Source organism: Hypanus sabinus, chromosome 8 (genome assembly GCF_030144855.1).
Source record: "Hypanus sabinus isolate sHypSab1 chromosome 8, sHypSab1.hap1, whole genome shotgun sequence".
Lineage (NCBI taxonomy): Eukaryota > Metazoa > Chordata > Chondrichthyes > Myliobatiformes > Dasyatidae > Hypanus > Hypanus sabinus.
In genome coordinates, this window is record NC_082713.1 from 88,099,497 (window position 1) to 88,119,745 (window position 20,249).

Sequence of the window (20,249 nt, forward strand, 5' to 3'; positions counted from 1 at the left end):
GCAGGTCGGTCCCCCACCTAGAACTGGGTCTAACTGTTGGGCAGCCCTCACCTCTGCCTCTATTCCCCAGGTCACTAGAGCAGCGATACAGGAGCGACGAAGAATGGACTCTGGATCGGTATTGTCCTCAGATCCATCGAACTGCTGGGAGAGAACGTCGGTCTTTGTGTTCTTGCTGCTGAGTTGATAAGTGTGGATGAAATTGAACCGTGTGAAGAAGAGAGCTCGCCAGGCTTGAGAAGAGTTGAGTCTCTTAGTATCCTGAATTTAGGAGAGATTCTTGTGATCTGTCCAGACCAGGAATGGATGCTCTGCCCCCTCCAGCCAGTGTCGCCATTCCTCCAGGGCCTCCTTGACAGCCAGAAGCTTCCGGTTTCCAACATCGTAATTCCTCTCGGCCGGAGTCAAGCGACGGGAAGGAAAGACACAAGGGTGCAGCCGGCGATCCGCAGACGAGCACTGAGAGAGGACATCAACCGCGACGATGAATGGCTGAGACGGGTCTGGGTGTTGCAGCAGCGGGTCAGTGGTGAAACGTCGCTTCAGCTCGGAAAATGCTTCATTGGCATCGTCCGTCCAGTGGAATCCTGCTGAGGTCTTCTTGGTGAGGGCATTAATTGGAGCTGCGATAGAGCCAAAATTCCGGATTAAACGGCGATGTAAGTTCGCAAACCCCATGAAGCACCTTAGCTGCTTGACTGTAGACATTTTGGGCCACTCTGCAACTGCCTGAACTTTACTAGGGTCCATTTGAACACTGGATGGGGTGAGTATATAACCCAAAACAACACCTGGTCTTTATGGAATTCACATTTTTCAGGCTTGGCGTGCAGGTCATTTTTAAGAAGCGATCTGAATACTCTACGGACATGCTGGATGTGCTCCTGGTGTGAGTGGGAATAGATGAGGATGTCACCTAAATACATAGACTGGTTCAACATGTCCCTAAGCACATCATGAACCAGGACCTGGAATACAGACCAAAAGGCATCACCAGGTATTCATAACGGCCACTAGAGGTGTTGAAAGCCACTCATCCTCTTCTCTTAAGTGAATCAGATTGCAAGCATTGTGTAGATCAATTTTGGAAAATGTTGTTGCTCCCTGGAGATGTTCAAACGCAGACACTTACAAGGGAAGAGGGTAGCGGTTGTTGCTCCCTGGAGATGTTCAAACGCAGACACTTACAAGGGAAGAGGGTAGCGGTTGTTGCTCCCTGGAGATGTTCAAACGCAGACACTTACAAGGGAAGAGGGTAGCGGTTGTTGCTCCCTGGAGATGTTCAAACGCAGACACTTACAAGGGAAGAGGGTAGCGGTTGTTGCTCCCTGGAGATGTTCAAACGCAGACACTTACAAGGGAAGAGGGTAGCGGTTGTTGCTCCCTGGAGATGTTCAAACGCAGACACTTACAAGGGAAGAGGGTAGCGGTTGTTGCTCCCTGGAGATGTTCAAACGCAGACACTTACAAGGGAAGAGGGTAGCGGTTGTTGCTCCCTGGAGATGTTCAAACGCAGACACTTACAAGGGAAGAGGGTAGCGGTTGTTGCTCCCTGGAGATGTTCAAACGCAGACACTTACAAGGGAAGAGGGTAGCGGTTGTTGCTCCCTGGAGATGTTCAAACGCAGACACTTACAAGGGAAGAGGGTAGCGGTTGTTGCTCCCTGGAGATGTTCAAACGCAGACACTTACAAGGGAAGAGGGTAGCGGTTGTTGCTCCCTGGAGATGTTCAAACGCAGACACTTACAAGGGAAGAGGGTAGCGGTTGTTGCTCCCTGGAGATGTTCAAACGCAGACACTTACAAGGGAAGAGGGTAGCGGTTGTTGCTCCCTGGAGATGTTCAAACGCAGACACTTACAAGGGAAGAGGGTAGCGGTTGTTGCTCCCTGGAGATGTTCAAACGCAGACACTTACAAGGGAAGAGGGTAGCGGTTGTTGCTCCCTGGAGATGTTCAAACGCAGACACTTACAAGGGAAGAGGGTAGCGGTTGTTGCTCCCTGGAGATGTTCAAACGCAGACACTTACAAGGGAAGAGGGTAGCAGTTGTTCACAATGATGTTGTTCAGGGGCCGATGATCGATGCAGGGACGGAGCTTGCCATCTTTCTTGCTCACATAAAAGAAGCCCTCTCCTCCTGAGTCCCCCGTGCTCAATGCCTCCTTAATGTATTCCTCCATGGCCACTGTTTCAGGACAAGAGAGGGAAAAGAGCTGGCTCTGGGGAGGACTAGTGCCAGGTAGGAGGTCTATGGCACAATCATATATCTGGTGTGGGGGCAGGGTGGTGGCCTTTCTTTTACTGAAAACCTCAAGGAGATCTGCATATTCAGCCGGACTCCCAGACAGGTCCACATCCTTAGCTGACACAGGAGGGGATTAATGGAATGGAGCTTGAGCTGTACCCAAACAGGTGGACAGGCATGCCGGTCGCTATTCTTGGAGTACCTTCAGGGACCAATCGATCCGTGGATTATGTCAGGATAACCAGAGGAGACCAGGGACCAGTGGCAGTTCAGGTGAATTAACCAGATAGAAAGATATTTCTACATGATGGTTGAACCTTGAGCACCAGTTGGAGGGGTTGGGTGGAAAGTTGTATCTGGTCAGTTCCCAGAGGATGACCACCTAGTGCCTTGACGTTGATCTTTTCTCTAATTCCTGAGTTGGAACTCCCATCTTTGAGTGAGAGAGATGTCCATGAGATTCCTGGCTGCACCGGAGTCAATAAACGCCTAAAGCTCATGGGTCTGTGACCTCCATGACAGGGAAGCTGCGAGCATTACAGAATTCAGGGGAAGCTGACTGAAGAGAGGACCAACCCATCAGGGTTCCCCTCCCTGCTGACGGGTATTCTCTTCCACTGGACACTTGGAAGTGTCCTGGATCACCACAGTAGAGGCAGGAATCTGTTCTCCAGCGCACTCTCATTCCTCCTGGGACAGGCGCATGCACCCCACTTGCATAGGCTCCTCCGTGGGCTGGGTGCTGGGTGGTGAGGGAGAGGGAGAGGGCGAGGAACGATGGTGATCAGGTGAAGGAGGGGGAGAGGGCGAGGAAAGGCGGCGATCTGGCGGTGCGAAGGAGGTTTGAAACATCCTTTCCCTGTGTCACTCAGTTACCCGGTCGTCAACTCGAATAACCAGATTAATCAGGTCATCCAGACTATCCTGCTCGTCCCAGTCAGCAATCTCATGCAGGACCCCTGTGTTCAGTCCACGCTGGAAGGCAGTGATGACCGATCTCTCATTCCATCCCGTCCCTACTGCAAGGGTACGGAATTTAACTGCATAGGCTCTCACCATTCCTCTGCCTTGGCACAGGTACAAGGGTTGGTGGGCAGCCTCCTGACCCCTGGAAGATCAAAAACCCTCCTTGACCCTGTCACAAAATGTCAGAATGACTGGGCTGTGGGTGTCCTTGCTCCTGTAAAGCGGTGAACAGGCTGAGTGGAGGTCCGAGTACACCGGTTTTTGCACATCATCACCAACACGACCACGCTGAGCTTGAAATGTCAGCTCGCATTGGGGAATAAAGTTTCTGCAACCATTGGGATCACCAGAATATCTGCCTGGTGGTGGAATACTCGGTTCCCCTACAGATATGGGTGTCTGGGGGGGGTGGGGGGGGGAGAATGAGCATTAGTAGCAGAGATTGTCGAGGCAGCAGAAAAGGAGGACCTGGGAGATGCTGGCAGTGAAACTGAGATGGCCTGAAGCTGCTGAATTGAGCTGGCAAGAACGTTAATGGCTGTCAGCTGATGCTGGCTGTTCACAGTAAGTTTGGGGACGACAGCTGTGAATGTAGAAATCGCAGACACCGGAGTCCGTTTGTCTGTGGTGAACTATTAAACAGTTGAAGCTAGGGACGATACCTGTTCCTCCAAGAGAGACTGGTCCTGTAGGCATGAGGTTATCTGTCTCATTACCTCTGTAACTTCACTGGGAGCAGATTCCATTGCCTGTAGCTTGTCTCCTACCCAGAGAATGAATCTCACGGCCAAGGTTAGCTGATCGCTCACTCTGCTGGATCCATCTTTGTTGTTCGAGACTTGCTGTCTTATAGTGCACCACACTGAGACAGGTTAAATAAGGTCAGGAGCCCCACCAGGTCCTAAAGTCCACCGCACTGAGACAGGTTAAATAAGGGACTTGAGAATTTGCGTTTTTTGGAATCCATGGGGGTCCCAGAACCAATCCCCCGCGGATAAGGAGGATCGACTGTAATTAGCTGACCCGTGCAAATCCGCAAGCGCAATTACCATATCTACTGTGCTGTTGAATCCGTGGTTGTGACAGTTTCTCTGCTTTTGTTCTCCTTTTTCACCAATTCCTTTTTTTTTAAAAAAAGTCTCATTTTGTGAAATGTTTTCAACATTTGAACTCTTTTTAAAAACACTAAATCTAACGGAGGTCAGGATAGACTACCTGAACACTCTAACAGTGAGAGGACTATTCTGCCTCACTAGTCACTTATCCTAACCTATTAGGCTATGGAGTATATCTCTGTGGTGGGACCTGATCTGCTATAGGTTCCTGGAAGTGTTGGAGTGGATGGAGATTCTTGAACAAGTCCGTGCCCCTCAGGTAACTGGTCCTCGTTATAAGGATCAGGCCACTCTATTTCTTTCTCTACCTTTCATGAACCCTGAAGGCATAAAAGTGCATTCCTATTCTGCCTGCTTTTAATGATCACAAATGATCATGATGCATGGTGCCGGACTATTGTTCCTTTGGTGAATTGGTCTGAAACCCAAACAGCTTCACTACTCCTGAGCAGTGACGAAGATTATGCTCTGTTTCTGAGATTGTGCATGCTCTTCGTTTTCTCATGCTGCATTGATCAAAATTTTTCACTTTGTCTTAGCCTGGTCAGTGTTGCTGGAGAAGGAAGGAAGGACAGGCAGGCTTGTTCTCAGTCTCTGACCGCTCTGACAGACCATAGATATTCACAAGAGGTGTGGAGCCATAAGCTACCAGTGCTTTGTAGGAGTCTTTTGCCTTCAGCAGGAAACTCCTTACAGTTTGCACTGTTCTTTGTGCTTCTCCATTTGCCTGTAGGTACAGTGGGCTGCTTGTCTCGTGTTTGAACTCAGTCCTTAGCAAAGGCTTTGAATTGTAGACCACTGTCTGAACAAGTGTCTTTAGTATTCCATGGCGAGTGAGTATAGCTTTCTTGTGCTGTATAACTGCTGCTGAGGATGTAGAGGACAGCTTGGACACCTCAACTTTCCATGAGTAATAATCCACAGTGAGAAAGTATCTATCTCTTTTCAGCTCAGAATTGTCTGTTTGCAATTTTCCATGGGAAGTCGGGGAATTCTGTGGGACAGCTTACAATTTGCCATGGAAAGTCGGGGAATTCTGTGGGACAGTCTGCAATTTTCCATGGAAAGTCAGGGATTTCTGCAGGACAGAGAAGTTCAGCTGGAGTTTTTGCAGTTTTCTGTGTTCTTTACGTAATCTCCCAGCTGTGTGCTCAAGGCTGGCCATCACACAGACTGCCCTGATCTTTGGCAATACTTTCGATGCCTTGGTGGATTTCACTGATGATTTTGGTGTGCATAGAAGCAGGAATGACGAGCTTGTAGCCCTTTAGCAGAAAACCATCAAGAACAGTGAGGTAAAACCAGTAAGGTCAGAGTTCATGATCACCTTTTGGAACAGCTGGCCGTCTATGTTCACAGTATTAATGATCTTGCTGCAGATTTGGTCCACTTTCAACTCAGCATGAATTTCACCTAGTTTATTTGTGATGCAGGATAGCTTTCATGTATCTGAGCTAAGTAGTATTACATGAGCACTACCCTAGGCCAAAGGAAGAGGCATCTACTGAGACCTTAGTTGCTTTGTTCAGATCGAAGAACACCAATGTTGGTGGAGAGATAAGCTCTGCTCTAAGTGATGAGAATGACTTCCCTCATGGTACATCCCAGGTTCAAATGTTTCTCTGAGAGAGTAAATCAAGAAGTGGCTTTGTTTCTTCTGTTAATAAATATTCCCAACTGGTTTACCATGCCAAGGAAACTGTAGATCTCTGATATGTTCATAGGTTGTAATATGTTCTGAACTCCTGCCAGTTTGTCTGAATCTGATTGCACTCCTTCTAAGGTCAGTTTGCGGCCTGACAACTTCACCTCCGACTTTGCAAATTCACATTTCTTTTTGTTCAGGGTGTTTCAGTTTCTCCAAGGCAGCTTCCACTCTTTTGTCATGTTCCTCATGATTCTCCGAAGATGAGTTTATCATCCATGTGACAGACTACTCCTTCCAGTCTCTCCAAAATTTTGTTAATTCTCATTGGACAAAGTTCAGTGGCTGACGAAATGCCAAGGAGGGAGTCTCTTGAAGGCACAGCATCCATATGGTGTGATAAAGGTTGTGAGCTTCTGTGACTCAGGAACTAAATGGATCCGCCAGAACCCTGAGTTCACATCTAATTTGGTGAAGAACTTTGCTCCATCCAGCATACCCAATGTGTGCTCAATAGAGGGCAGAATAAACTTCCCTCACCTCACTGCATTATTCAATTTTGTTAGAATGAATTGCCTAACTCAGAAGTATTGGCTCTTCCTCTTTGGAAGCACTCACCTGCACAAAGCACTTTTGACAATGGTGTTCCTCCCCAATGCAGGGTTCCACGAGCATCTTCATTCTGCTCTTCCCTGCACCTCCTCCTTCTTCCAACACTTGCCAACAAAGACCCAAAACCAGCCCACTATACCCTCGAAATCTGATGCTGCCCAACTCTCTCACATGTTGCATGGCATCAAACTGGACTAAAAGGTTACATAATGTTACCAAGACAAACCACATTGATTGACACAAAATACCTAAGCTGAGAAAATGACTCCTTATCTTAGCAGAAATCAGAATACTAGACTATGAAGCTTAATGCACACTGGGTTTTGCAGAAAATAAAATACCTTACAGCACACAGTAAGATTACAATAAAATATGTTCTTTACTAGGGCATTACTTAAGTAAGTCAATGTAGGTAATGCAAGTATTTGCTTCCATTTTCCTCTTTATTTGTTTACTTATTTGGACAACAAAAGTTTTCTTTTCTCTCTTTGAGTGTTTGACTGACTTCTCTAACTTCCCTGCTTGTGCATCTGTGTACTTCCCCAGGCTAGTCGCCTACAGATTACATGGGACAGCAATTCTTCTTTGAAAGTTTTGATTCCTCAGAAATTTATTTTGTTTATGATAGACCACTTTAATCTGAACACAAGTACAATTTCAGACCACTTGTATTACATAGAAATTTGAAGAAACAAGAAAGTAACTTTTATTGAATATACAGTAATGTGTTTAATTGAATAATTGTGCTGATGCTTTGCAGTAGTTCTACTGAGCTAAAAATGATGATTTTTGTTTGTACTCAGTGTCCGAGGCTTCTCACTTAAGTGTCCAACAATAATCAACTAGCACTGATGGATTCCAGTTGCCCTGATACCGTTTCTCCATGACCACAAAGTCCTGGTGAAACCTTTAACCTTGCTCATTACTGACAGTACCAGGACTTACAGGGAAGAGGTCTAAATGGGGATACCGAAAATGAATCTTTAGTGACATATTGCACTTCATGGTTTCGTGTGCTTGGAGCATGTTGTCAACCAGCTGCTTATAGTTTGGTGCCAAGGAAATTCTCAAGAACATCCTTGAAATTTTTGCCATGGGCAGTTGTGGAGGCCAAGTCTTTATGTATATTTAAGGCAGACGTTGATAGATTCTTGATTGGTCAGGGATGAAGGGATACAGGAAGATGATAGGAAATTGGGGCTGAGAGGAAAATTGGATCAGCTGTGTTGAAATGGTAGAGCAGACTCAATGGGCCAAACAGCTTAATTCTGTTCCTATATCTTATGTTCTTATGGTCTTATGGAATGTATTCCATATAATTTTCTCTATTCCCACTGGATATTCTTCAAATTTCCTGTTATTGATGACCTGTTGGATTTGTGGACCAACAAAAATGCATTCCTTAATCTTGGCATCAGTTATTCTGGGAAACATCTGTTTATAATATTATAATCCTTCATGGAAATTTATAGCCTTTTTAAAACCTGTCCTGCTTAAGAATGCCTGGACAAGATAGAAAACTTTTCATCTTACATTGTGAGCAATATTTTAATTGACTTGAATTCTGAATTGAAATAACAAACAGACAATTTCAAATAAAATGGTGCAGGATGTTGAAATTTCATGATCAGCAACTCAAAATCGATAAGATAGACCAAAAAGCATTCAGGAAGCAAAATCTTTGTTGTCCAGTGTTATTCCAATATATCCACTCTTGGGAGTAGCATGAAGGTATTTCTCAACTCATGACTCATGATGTATAAGTTAGAAAACTGGCATAAGCAGTTTAGGTTGATAATTCTCTAAATATTTTTCATAGATATAGGTGAACAAGAGCAGTTTTACTGTAAATTCTGTCTTGTTAGGGGTCTCACTTAGTCTGTAGTACCTGTTCATCAATGATCAATCACTTCTAACACCATGTTGTGTTAGTTATTGTGGGAGAGTGCAGGACACACCAGGGCATCAGCATGCAGGATATACGACTGAACTTTATTGATAACACAGCTTGTACAGTATGTGAACTCCTCCGATGTGGGAGTGACTAACGGTGTGGCATATCAATAACTCTATTAACCACCACCACAGTTCAGAACCAGTCATTGAGGTAGTTCACATCTATGTAATGAGGGTTTCCTTCTTTATCACTAAATTCCAGTCACTTGGAATCCTCATCTCTCTGTTAATCCATCTACCAATTACTTCAGCTCTGTGCCTCCTCTGCTTGTTGGTTTGCTCATTTATCTTCATTTTGCACATCTCAGTAAAGTTTACACTCTGCCTCCCCTTTTGCAGGAAGAACAGCCTTACCAACCTGTCTTCCTTTCCGTCTTCACACTCTTCACTGCAATCACAATTTTCCTATAATCTGGTGATTAGAACTGAAGCAGTGGGCTGACTAGTGCTGAATATATATATATATTCTCTCTCCCCCTTATGTTCTTTGCCTCCACTAACAATGAAATACTTCCACTAGTAATATAAAACACCTTCACTGATCTGTTCTTTCCACTTTAAGGATCTGTATACAAAACGTTTTTGGTCTATCTGTCCCTCCACAGCTCACATAGCATCTCATCCCTTGCCTTGTGCATTTTTCCAATGTCTTTCCTTACCTTACTCTGGATTAAACTTCATTTGATAAACTGACCTCATCATTATTTTCTTCCTGCAGAATAAAGACATACCCCTCACTTGCAACTACATAGCCAGTTCTTGTATCACTTCCAAATTTCTTTATCATCCCCATTATTTAATTTTAAATCATTAACATTAACTGCAAAAGGCAGGCGGCCAAGAACTGAACCCTGTAGAGTCCAACTTACAACAGGCCCTTTCCCTGGGATCCCATGAGCTTCAAATTGTTTGACAAGTTGACCACACAGAAGGAATTGTTAACATGCCTTTCCTCCAATATTTGTATCTGTGGATTTTTGAAATTCATGTCCTTGTGTGGACCTCACAGGGTCAAGCAGCATCTGTGGAGAGAAATATATAGTCAATGTTCTGGGTCGAGACCCTTCATTACAACATAAACAAACTTCTAGCCTTTGTTTATAATTACATTTCCACACAAAGCATATGTGGAAGAAGTCCCTTGGTGCTTACACACACACAAACATCACAGAAAAACCGCAGGGAAAGACCAGAGTGAAGAGGAAATGCAAAGCAACAACTGACTTTTGCTTTTGTTAGAGGTCTAAGTTAGTGAGCAGTTAGAGGTATTGTCAAAGAGCTATCAAATCAATCGATTAGCACCCTCTACAGGAATCGTGCAATGTCGGATTTGTGCATTACTGGCAAACGCATGGATTGTGATGTGCATTTGTATTTTCTGATACAGAAGTAATGGCCTATTACAACACAATGAAACCTTTTTCCGTTAATTAGAAACACATTTGCAAAATATCACTGAAATAAAATCTCACTGAAGCATAAAGAAAATTCCAGGGAGAGAACTCTATCTAACAAGAATGGGCATTATTCCAACACTCAACTCCACAACAAACTGTGCATTGTGCAGACTTTTTACCTTGAAGTGAGTCAGCAGCCTGCATTCTGACTGTACTCATAAGGTCATACCTTAATTGTGATATGTAACTAATGCACATGCATTGCCTTTCCCATTCTGTTAATTTTAATGCAATGGGTATTGGACAAGTCATCAGTGAAAATGAGGTAAAGTTTTTTTTTCATGTAATTTTATGAAGTTTTGGTTCCTTTGCAATCTGGCAGTGGACTAGCAGTATCATCAAAGAGCATAAACTTGAAATGTTCGTATTGCTGATGTACTGAGACAAACATTAATGGTAAGACTCTTGGTAGTGTGGAGGATCAGTGAGATCTTGGAATCTGTGTTCATAGGACACTCAAAAGTTGACAGTGTTGTTAAGAAGGCATATGGTGTGTTGGCATTCATCAGCTGTGGGATAGAGTTCAAGAGCTGTGAGGTAATGTTATAGCTATTTGAGACTTTAGTTACACCCCACTTTGTCTACTGTGTTCAGTTATAGTTATCTCACTAAGGAAGGATATGGAAACCATAGAAAGGGTATAGAGGAGACTTACAAGGATGTTGCCTGGTTTGGGGAGCATGCCTTATGAGAATAGGTTGAGATAACTTGGCCTTTTCTCCTTGGAGCAACGGAGGATGAGAGGTGACTTGATAGAGGTGTATAAGATGGTGAGAGGCATCAATCGTGTGGATAGTCAGAGGCTTTATTCCAGGGCTGAAATGGCTAACATGAGGGGGTATAGTTTTAAGCAGCTTGGAAATAGGTACCAAGGGTATGTCAGGGGTAGGTTTCTCATGCAGAGAGAGTGGTGGGTGTGTGGAATGCACTGCCAGCAGCAGTCGTGGAAGCAGGTACAACAGGGTCTTTTGAGATCCTCTTAGATAGGTATATGGAGCTTAGAAAAATACAGGGCTGTGTGCGAGGGAAATCCTAAGCATTTTCGTGATCAGTTCAACATTGTGGGCCGAAAGGCCTGTTATGTGCTGTAGATTTCTACATGCTCAACATACTTAAAACACTGGGACTGTAATGATCAGAGGCAGAATGCTCGGTAAGTATATGTAGAATGTATCCAGTGCTGCTAATCATGCCCTCATTTGTAAAACTGGTTTGACATCAGATTGATATTACATTCAAATTAGAAATGCACCCCAAATATAAAAGCATAATAAACCGGAGTAATATACCTCCTGAAGGAGCTCTACCATTCCTGATGACCGCTTGCCCGCTCTCAATGAATTCATTTTGTCTGCCCTGTACTTTTTGCCAATCTCCACCTCAGAGATGAATGACCCACCTCCGTATGCCTGTGGTAGAGAATACCAAATGTTCATAACCTGAGAGACGAGAAATCCTCCCCGTCGCCACCTCAAACGGTGACCAGCTATTTCGGAATTATGATCCCTAGTTTTGGATTGGAGAAACTTTTTGCACTACTATAGGAACTTCACAGAAGCAAAGGGGTTAAACTCATCATGCTGGCAGTCAGAAACACGATTTACAGTTCAGATTTAACACTAGAGTGAAGTGTTCTCAGCTTCCTGATTACTCCAGTGCCATTTGCCCAGAGTAGAAGGTGTTTGGCCTGATCGTCTGTTAACTTAAAGTACATGATTTTTGCATTTTAAAGATGACATTTATTCAAATATTCCAGACTATTAATTTCAGAAATGTTGGAAACATTTGAAGTGTTGGCCCCATGCATAGGTATTTCATCAATAGATCGACAAGTTATTTTATGTTGGGCTCTCAGAAAAGCAATACAATGTTTGGTCAAGAATACAAAGCCACATTTAGCTCTGTCGTCATATTTATGTCAGAGTATATTTTAACAGTATATTTACTGTTAAAACAACAATGTTTTTCAAAATAAAGGACCCAACTATTGTTAGAGTTGTTACTATTTCCTACTGGCAGGTGGGTATCATCATTCAAAATCCACATTTAATGCTTATTTGTCCTTTGAGAAAGAAAGAAAGCCTTCACCCTTAGCAGTCACTCTTGCAATACAGTTGGACAGCGTACTCCAGCAAAGGTGAAGGGATGATGTTATCTTTCCAAGTCGGGATGCTGTGTGATTTCTGGTGGTGCTCCAGGCTCTGGCTGCCTTTGTCCTTCTTGGTGGTGGAGGTCATGGGCTCGGGAGGCGAGAGTAGCCTGGTTGACCAAACGTAGATGGCACACACTGTAGCCACACCACCATTTGGAGAGGATGTGGTCTCATACAAATGTGCTACTTAGTCCTGGTGGTATTCAGCTTCCTGAGAGTTGTGATTTCATGAACCCAGATGAATGCAAGGTATCCCATCACACTTGCACTTCCTAGAAGATGAGAATGCTTTGGGATGTCAGGAGGTAAGACAATCACCACAGGATAGCCAGCTTCTGTCGAGCTCTTGTCCCACCCCTCATCCCACCCCTCGTCCTGCCCCTCGTCCCGCCCCTCGAGTACTGTGAGGCGCAACAGAAGTTTTTCAACAGGAATCATTGACTGGAGTACTGCATAGACGCAGAAGTGTTCCCTTGCAGGTCCAATGAAGGTCTTTAAAAAGCAGGATGTTTTTCGACGGGAGTCATTGATTGGAGCACTGCGCAGACACAATGGAAGCGCTCTTACGCAGGTCCAGCAAAGATCTCTAAAAATCCAGTCTCTACAAAGAGAGGTACCGCCTACCAGAGCAGTTGTTGTTGGAGTAGTCTGAAGCAGAGTAGTAAGATTTTGACAAGAACAGGCAGAGGCAAGGTGAGTAGGTAAGTTCATTTCTTATTTCAAGTCAAGTCAAGTCAAGTCAACTTTGATTGTCATTTCGACCATAACTGCTGGTACAGTGCATAGTAAAAATGAGACAACGTTTTTCAGGACCATGGTGTTACATGAGACAGTACAAAAAACTAGACTGAACTACGTAATAAAAAAACACAGAGAAAGCTACACTAGACTACAGACCTACACTGGACTGCATAAAGTGCACAAAAACAGTGCAGGCATTACAATAAATAATAAACGAGACAATAGGGCAGTAAGGTGTCAGTCCAGGCTCTGGATATTGAGGAGTCTGATAGCTTGGGGGAAGAAACTGTTACATAGTCTGGTTGTGAGAGCCCGAATGCTTCGGAGCCTTTTCGCAGACGGCAGGAGGGAGAAGAGATTGTATGAGGGGTGCATGGGGTCCTTCATAATGCTGTTTCCTTTGCGGATGCAGTGTGTAGTGTAAATGTCCGTGATGGCGGGAAGAGAGACCCCGATGATCTTCTCAACTGACCTCACTATCCGCTGCAGGGTCTTGCGATACAAGATGGTGAAATTTCTGAACCAGGCAGTAGTGCAGCTGCTCAGGATGCTCTCAATACAACCTCTGTAGAATGTGATGAGGATGGGGGGTGGGAGGTGGACTTTCCTCAGCCTTCGCAGAAAGTAGAGACGTTGCTGGGCTTTCTTTGCTATGGAGCTGGTGTTGAGGGACCAGGTGAGATTCTCCGTCAGGTGAACACCAAGAAATTTGGTGCTCTTTACGATCTCTACCGAGGAGCTGTCAATGTTCAGTGGGGAGTGGTTGCTCCGTGCCCTCCTGAAGCCAACAACCATCTCTTTTGTTTTGTTCACATTAAGAGACAGGTTGTTGGCTCTGCACCAGTCCGTTAGCTGCTGCACCTCCTCTCTGTAAGCTGACTCATCGTTCTTGCTGATGAGACCTACCACGGTCGTGTCATCGGCGAACTTGATGATGTGGTTCGAGCTGTGGGTTGCAGCACAGTCGTGGGTCAGCAGAGTGAACAGCAGTGGATTGAGCACACAACCCTTGGGAGCCTCCATGCTCAGTGATGGTGTTGGAGATGCTGCTCCCGACCCGGACTGACTGAGGTCTCCCAGTCAGGAAGTCTAGGATCCAGTTGCAGAGGGAGGTGTTCAGGCCCAGTAGGCTCAACTTTCCAATCAGTTTCTGAGGGATGATTGTTTATTTCTTACTAAAGTCCTGTGAGAAGGTCAGCAGAGCCAGAATTCTGCTCTGGGTGTCAGATCTCAGATTTTCAGGAGACTCCCAGCCTCCCTGTTGGCTATACCTGCACAAGGGGCATCAAGGTGCAGCTCCTTCAGACCGTGTTAGGGAACTGGAGCTGCAGCTCAATGACCTTCGGCTTGTCAGGGAAAGTGAAGCAGTGATGGACAGGAGCTACAGGGAGGTAGTCACCCCAGAGCTATAGGAGAGGGAAGGGAGAATGTCAGATAGTAGAGAGCACCTCTATGGCCATTTCCCTCAACAATAAGTACTCCATTTTAAGTGCTCAAAAATACAACTGCAGATGCTGTGGATCAAAGAATACGTACACAACGCTGGAAGAACTCAGCAGGTCAGGCAGCATCCATGAGAAAAGAGTAGCCAACGTTTCAGGCCGAGACCCTTCTTCGGGAATGGGGGGGAGGAGAGGGCTGAAGCCCAGTAATAGAGATAGGGGAGGGGGTAGGGCCTAGAGGCGCCAGGTGGAAAACCAATCAGAGCCACGCTTACCACCATGCGGAGATACCTGCAGTTCCTATCACTGTCTCGGCCACCACTCGGAGCAACGCTTTCCACAGTCTGCCATGGTCCACTACTCCACTTCATTCTCCGCCGGATTCACTCCTCCAACCACTGTTTCTTCTCCTTCTTCACATCCAAGAAGGATCACAAGCTTACTCGTTTGCATGCCACGAGGATGACTGCCTCCAGCCCGGACTCTTACTTCTCAGATCTTCAGCACATCGAAGAATCATCCGCTTTGGACTCCGACCCCAATTGGCACCACGGCCCCCTGGACGTGGGCACCAGCCCCCGGTGGACAATGAACTCTCTCTCTCCGGACTCTGACCACAGATTTGACGCCCTGTGGGCTATAAGCTCCAGAGGCCCCAGCTCCGGGTCCGGCTCAGACCAGGATCCTCTGGCCTGGACCGTTGGTGCTGCCGCGGGGTCCTGCCGCCCATCCTATTCCCCTGCTACCTCCTATTCTCGTTGGGACTCCCAGCCTTCCCTTCATCCCTCATCCCCTCTCCATCCCTCCGATCCCTCATCGTCCCCTCTGCCCGCTCTCCCTGAACATCCCAACACCCCTCCTCCTCCTGAGACTTCCCACTCCCTACCCTCCCTTAACCCCAGTCCCAACCCTTGCCGTGTCTTCACCATCCCCCCGACCTTCCCCTATCTGAGGCAGAACGATCTGTCCTCAGTAAGGGCCTCACTTTTGTCCCCCTCCGTCCACACCTCAGTGAGTTCCGTGCCCGGCATGACGCTGAACTCTTCTTCCGTCGCTTACGTCTCCGAGCCGACTACTTTAACAAGGATTCCTCTCCTCCCCCATTCTCCCATCTCCTATGCTCCTCCTCCTCCTGGACACCCCCATCGGGCCTTCTACCTGCTCTCGACCTTTTCATCTCTAACTGTCGCCGAGACATCAACCATCTCAACTTCACCACTCCTCTCTCCTGTTCCAACCTCACTCTCTCTGAACGCACTGCCCTCCACTCTCTCCGCACTAATCCTAACCTCACCATCAAATCCGCAGACAAAGGTGGTGCCGTAGTGGTCAGGCGGATGGACCTCTACCTCAGTGAGGCCAAACGGCAGCTCTCTGACACCTCCTCTTACTTACCCCTGGAACAGAACCCCACCAATAAACATCAAACCATTGTCTCCCGTACCGTCACTGCCCTTATCAACTCCGGAGACCTTCCATCCTCAGCCAAAAAACTCATAATTCCCACACCCCGCACTGCTCAGTTTTACCTCCTCTCCAGGATCCATAAGCCTGACTGTCCAGGTAGGCCTATAGTTTCAGCCTGCTCCTGCCCCACCGAACTTGTGTCTGCCTATCTGGACTCCATTTTATCCCCCATAGTTTCAGGATCGTGGTTTCTCTTCTGGCATCATCAAAGAAGCCCTCACCCGCATCTTTTCCACTTTCCACACTTCAGCCCTTAACCCATCCTCCCGTCACCACAACAGGGACCGTGTCCCCCTTGTCCTCACCTACCACCCCACCAACCTCTGGGTCCAGCATATTATCCTCCGCAACTTCCGCCACCTTCAACAGGACCCACCACCAAGCACATCTTTCCCTCCCTACCCCTCTCAGCTTTTTGCAGGGATCATTCCCTCTGTGACTACTGGTCCACACGTCTCTCCTCACAGAACTCCCACCTGACACTTCCCTGCAAGCGCAAATGCTACACCTGTCCCCACACCTCTGCCTTTACCACCACTCCGGGCCCCAGACAGTCCTTTCAGGTGAGGCAACACTTCACCTGCGAGTCTGCTGGAGTTGTCTATTGCAGCCGGTGATCCCGGTGCGGCCTCCTCTACATCGGCAAGACCCGACACAGATTGGGGGACCGCTTCATCAAGCACCTACACTCCGTCTGTCACAATAGACAGGGCCTCCCGATTCAACTCTGTCTCTCATTCCCATCTAGATATGTCCATACATGGCCTCCTCTACTGCCATGATGAGGCCAAACTCAGGTTGGAGGAGCAACACCTCATCTACCGTCTGGGTAGTCTCCAGCCTGGTGGTATGAACATTGAATTCTCCCATTTCTGGTAATTCCCTCCCCCTCCCCCTTCCCCTATCCCGGGTCCCTCTCTGCCTCTCTCCCCTTTCAACTTTCTGCTCCTCTATCTCTACAGTTCTTTCATGTTTATCCCCTCCGCCCTTTATCCTTCCTCTGATTGGTTTTCCACCTGGCACCTATAGGCCCTATCCCCTCCCCTATCTCTATTACTGGGCTTCAGCCCTCTCTTCCCCCTCATTCCTGATGAAGGGTCTCGGCCCGAAACATTGGCTACTCTTTTCTCACGGATGCTGCCTGACCTTCTGAGGTCTTCCAGCGTTGTGTACATAACCATTTTAAGTGCTGTTGGGGGAGAGACCAGCCTGTGGAAAACAACAGTAACCATGCCTCTGGCATAAGGCTCAGAAGAGTAGGGGACTATAGTTAAGGGGACAGATAGGCAATCTGTGGGTGCAAAAAAGTAACATAGATGGTAGGTTGCCTCCCAGGTGCCAAGGTTTGCGACATTTCTGAGTGCATCCACAATATCCTTAAAAGGGATGGTGAGCAGGCAGAAGTCATGGTACATATTGGTACAAAAATGGAGGGGTTCCTGAAAAAAGATTACAGGGAGTTAGGAAGGAAGCTGAGAAGTAGGACCTCAAAGGTAGTAATCTCGGGATTGCTGCCTGTGCCACGTGACAGTGAGGATAGGAATAGAATGAGGTGGCAGATAAATGTGTGGCTGAAGGCGGGGTCAGGGATTCAGATTTCTGGATAATTGGGACCTCTCCTGGGGCAGGTGGAACCTATAAAAAAAAGGGACAGGTTGCACCTGAATCTGAGGGAGACCAATATTCTTGTAGGCAGATTTACTCGAGCTGTTGGGAGTGGTTTAAACTAATATGGCAGGGGGGTGGGAACCAGGATGATGGAGCTGAGGATGATCTAGCAAGTTTACAAGTAGATAATGGGTGTAACATGAATGTAAGGAAGGACAAGCCAATGATTGAGTACAAATGCAGACAGATCAAAGAGTTAAATGGTACCACAGAGGCAAACTTGAAAAGGGAGAGGAGGTGAACTGAAGGTGCTATATTTAAATATAAGTATCATTTGAAATAGGGTGGATGAACTCGTGGCACAACTAGAGATTAGTCAGTATGATGTTGTGGCTGAAAGAAGGACATAGTTGAGAGCTTAACATCAAAGGATATGCTTTGTATTGAAAGGACAGGCAGGGAGGCATAGGCAGTGGTGTGGCTCTGTTGGTAAGAGATGGAATTACGTCTTTAGAAAGAGGTGACAGGGTCAGAGAATGTTGAATCATAGTGGGTAGAGTTAAGTGACTAAAAAGGTAAAAGAAAATATAATGGGAATCAAATAAATGCCTCCAAGATGTGGGGTTGAGTTTGCAAAGGGAGTTGCAAAAGGCATGTAATAACTGTAATGACACATTTGAAATAGGGGACTTCAAAATGCAAGAAGATTGGGAACATCTTAGACGGTGAACTTTGCTTGCATCTTCAGAAACATCTCTATTTCCATCTTTAATATCTTTACTTTTTCCCTATCAGGGTACATTTGAAGACCCTGATCTGGTGTTACACACTGACTTTGGTTCTTTGTGGGAATGGGATCCACTCTCGGGGTTTCAGGACCGGCTATTATCCAACATGCCAAGGGTTCGGCCTGAAAGGCGGCCTAGTGTGTGGAAGCCTAAGATATCGCGGCTCTGGAGATGGGCAGATCAAGGGTTGGTGTCACAGCAGGAGACTCGTGTATTGTCGAGGAGACCAGAAAATCTTTCGCTGTGGTCCTGAAGATCCGAGATCTTTGCGATCTTCAGGCACAGAGCTTGTAAAAAGTGACGAAATGGATATTTTAATATCGTAATCCAGTGAGTTGTTGTTATCCCTCCTGCTTGCTGTGAAAATGGGGGACACCTCTCTTTCCCTTATTAGGGAGAGACAGAACCTGTGGGTTGCGGAATGCTGGATGAAATGAAATAGTCTTTGGGGTAACTGCAAGGTCTGGGTCTTTCCTATCACTTAGCTCATGCTTGTGCTCGGTAGCGGCTGCACTTGTTTTTTGCTGATGGGAGGAGGGTGTATCGTTGTCTTGCTGTTACTTACATGTGGGGGGAGCTGGGGGGGGAATCTGGGATTCTCACGTTTAACTGTCGTTCGTTCTTTGGGGCACTTCTCTGTTTTTGTGGATGTTTGCGAAGAAAAAGCATTTCAGGATGTATATTGTATACATTTTTCTGAAATTAAATTGAACCTTTGAACCTTTAAAACTCAGGTTTGTGTCAGATTGCAAGAGAGGGAATTTGTCGAATGCTTACGAGGTGGCTTTTTAGAGCAGCTTATGCTCGAGCCTACTCGGAGAAAGGCTGTCTTAGATTGGGTGTTGTGTAATAGCCAAGATCTTACTGGGGGACGTAATGTAAAGGAACCCTTAGGAGACAGTGATCGTAATACGATTGAATTGATACTGTACTTTGAGAGGGAGAAACATAACTCACATGTATCAGTATTGCAATGAAATAAAGGGAATTAGAGAGGCACAAGTGAGGAGGTTGCCCATGTGAATTGGAGGAGGATACTGTCGGGGATGACGGAAGGGCAGAGATGGCTGAAATTTCTGGGAATAGTTCACAAGGCACAGGATAGATATGTCTCACATTAAAAGAAGTTCTCAAAAGGCGGGGGTAGGCAACCGTGGTTGACAAGGGAAGTTAAGGACTGCATAAAAGCCAAGGAAAGGGCATATAAGGTAGCAAAAATGAGTGGGAAGTTGGATGATTGGGAAACTTTTAAAATCCAACAAAAACAACTAAAAAAGATGTAAGAAAGGAAAAGATGAAATATGAGGGCAAATGTAGCCAATAATATAAAGCAAGATACTTAAGCATTTTTCAGTTATATAAAGAGTAAAAGGGAAGTGACAGCTGATATTGGACCAATGATGCTGGTGAAGTAGTAATGGGGGACAAAGTAGTGGCAGATGAACTTAATATGTACTTTGTATCAGCCTTCACTGAGGAAGACACTAGCATTGCGTCAGAGGTCTGTGAGTATCAGGGAGCAGGAGTGAATGCCATTGCTATTACAAAAGAAAATATGCTAGGCAGACTCAAAGATCTTAAGCTGGATACATCACCCGGACCGGGTGGATTACATCTCAGAGTCCTGAGAGGGGTTGCCGAAGAGATATCAGATGATTTAGTTGTAATCTTTCAAGAGTCACTTAATTCTGGCATGGTCCCAGAGGACTGGAAGATTGCAATGTCAATCCACTCTTTAAGAAGGGAGGGAGACAAAAGAAAGGAAATTATAGACCAGTTAGCTTAACCTCAGTGCTTGGGAAAGTCTATTATTAAGGGTGAGATTTCAGGGTACTTGGAAACTAATGATAAAATTACTCAAAGTCAGCATGGTTTCTGTAAAAGGGAATCCTGCCCGACAAATCTGTTAGAGTTCTTTGAGAAAATAACAAGCAGGGTGGACAAAGGAGAGGCTTTACAGGGAAAATGCTGTCATGGACAACAGAATGGCTGACATGCAGTAGGCAGCGAGTGGGAATAAAGGGGGTCTTTTTTGGTTGGCTGTTGGTGACTAGT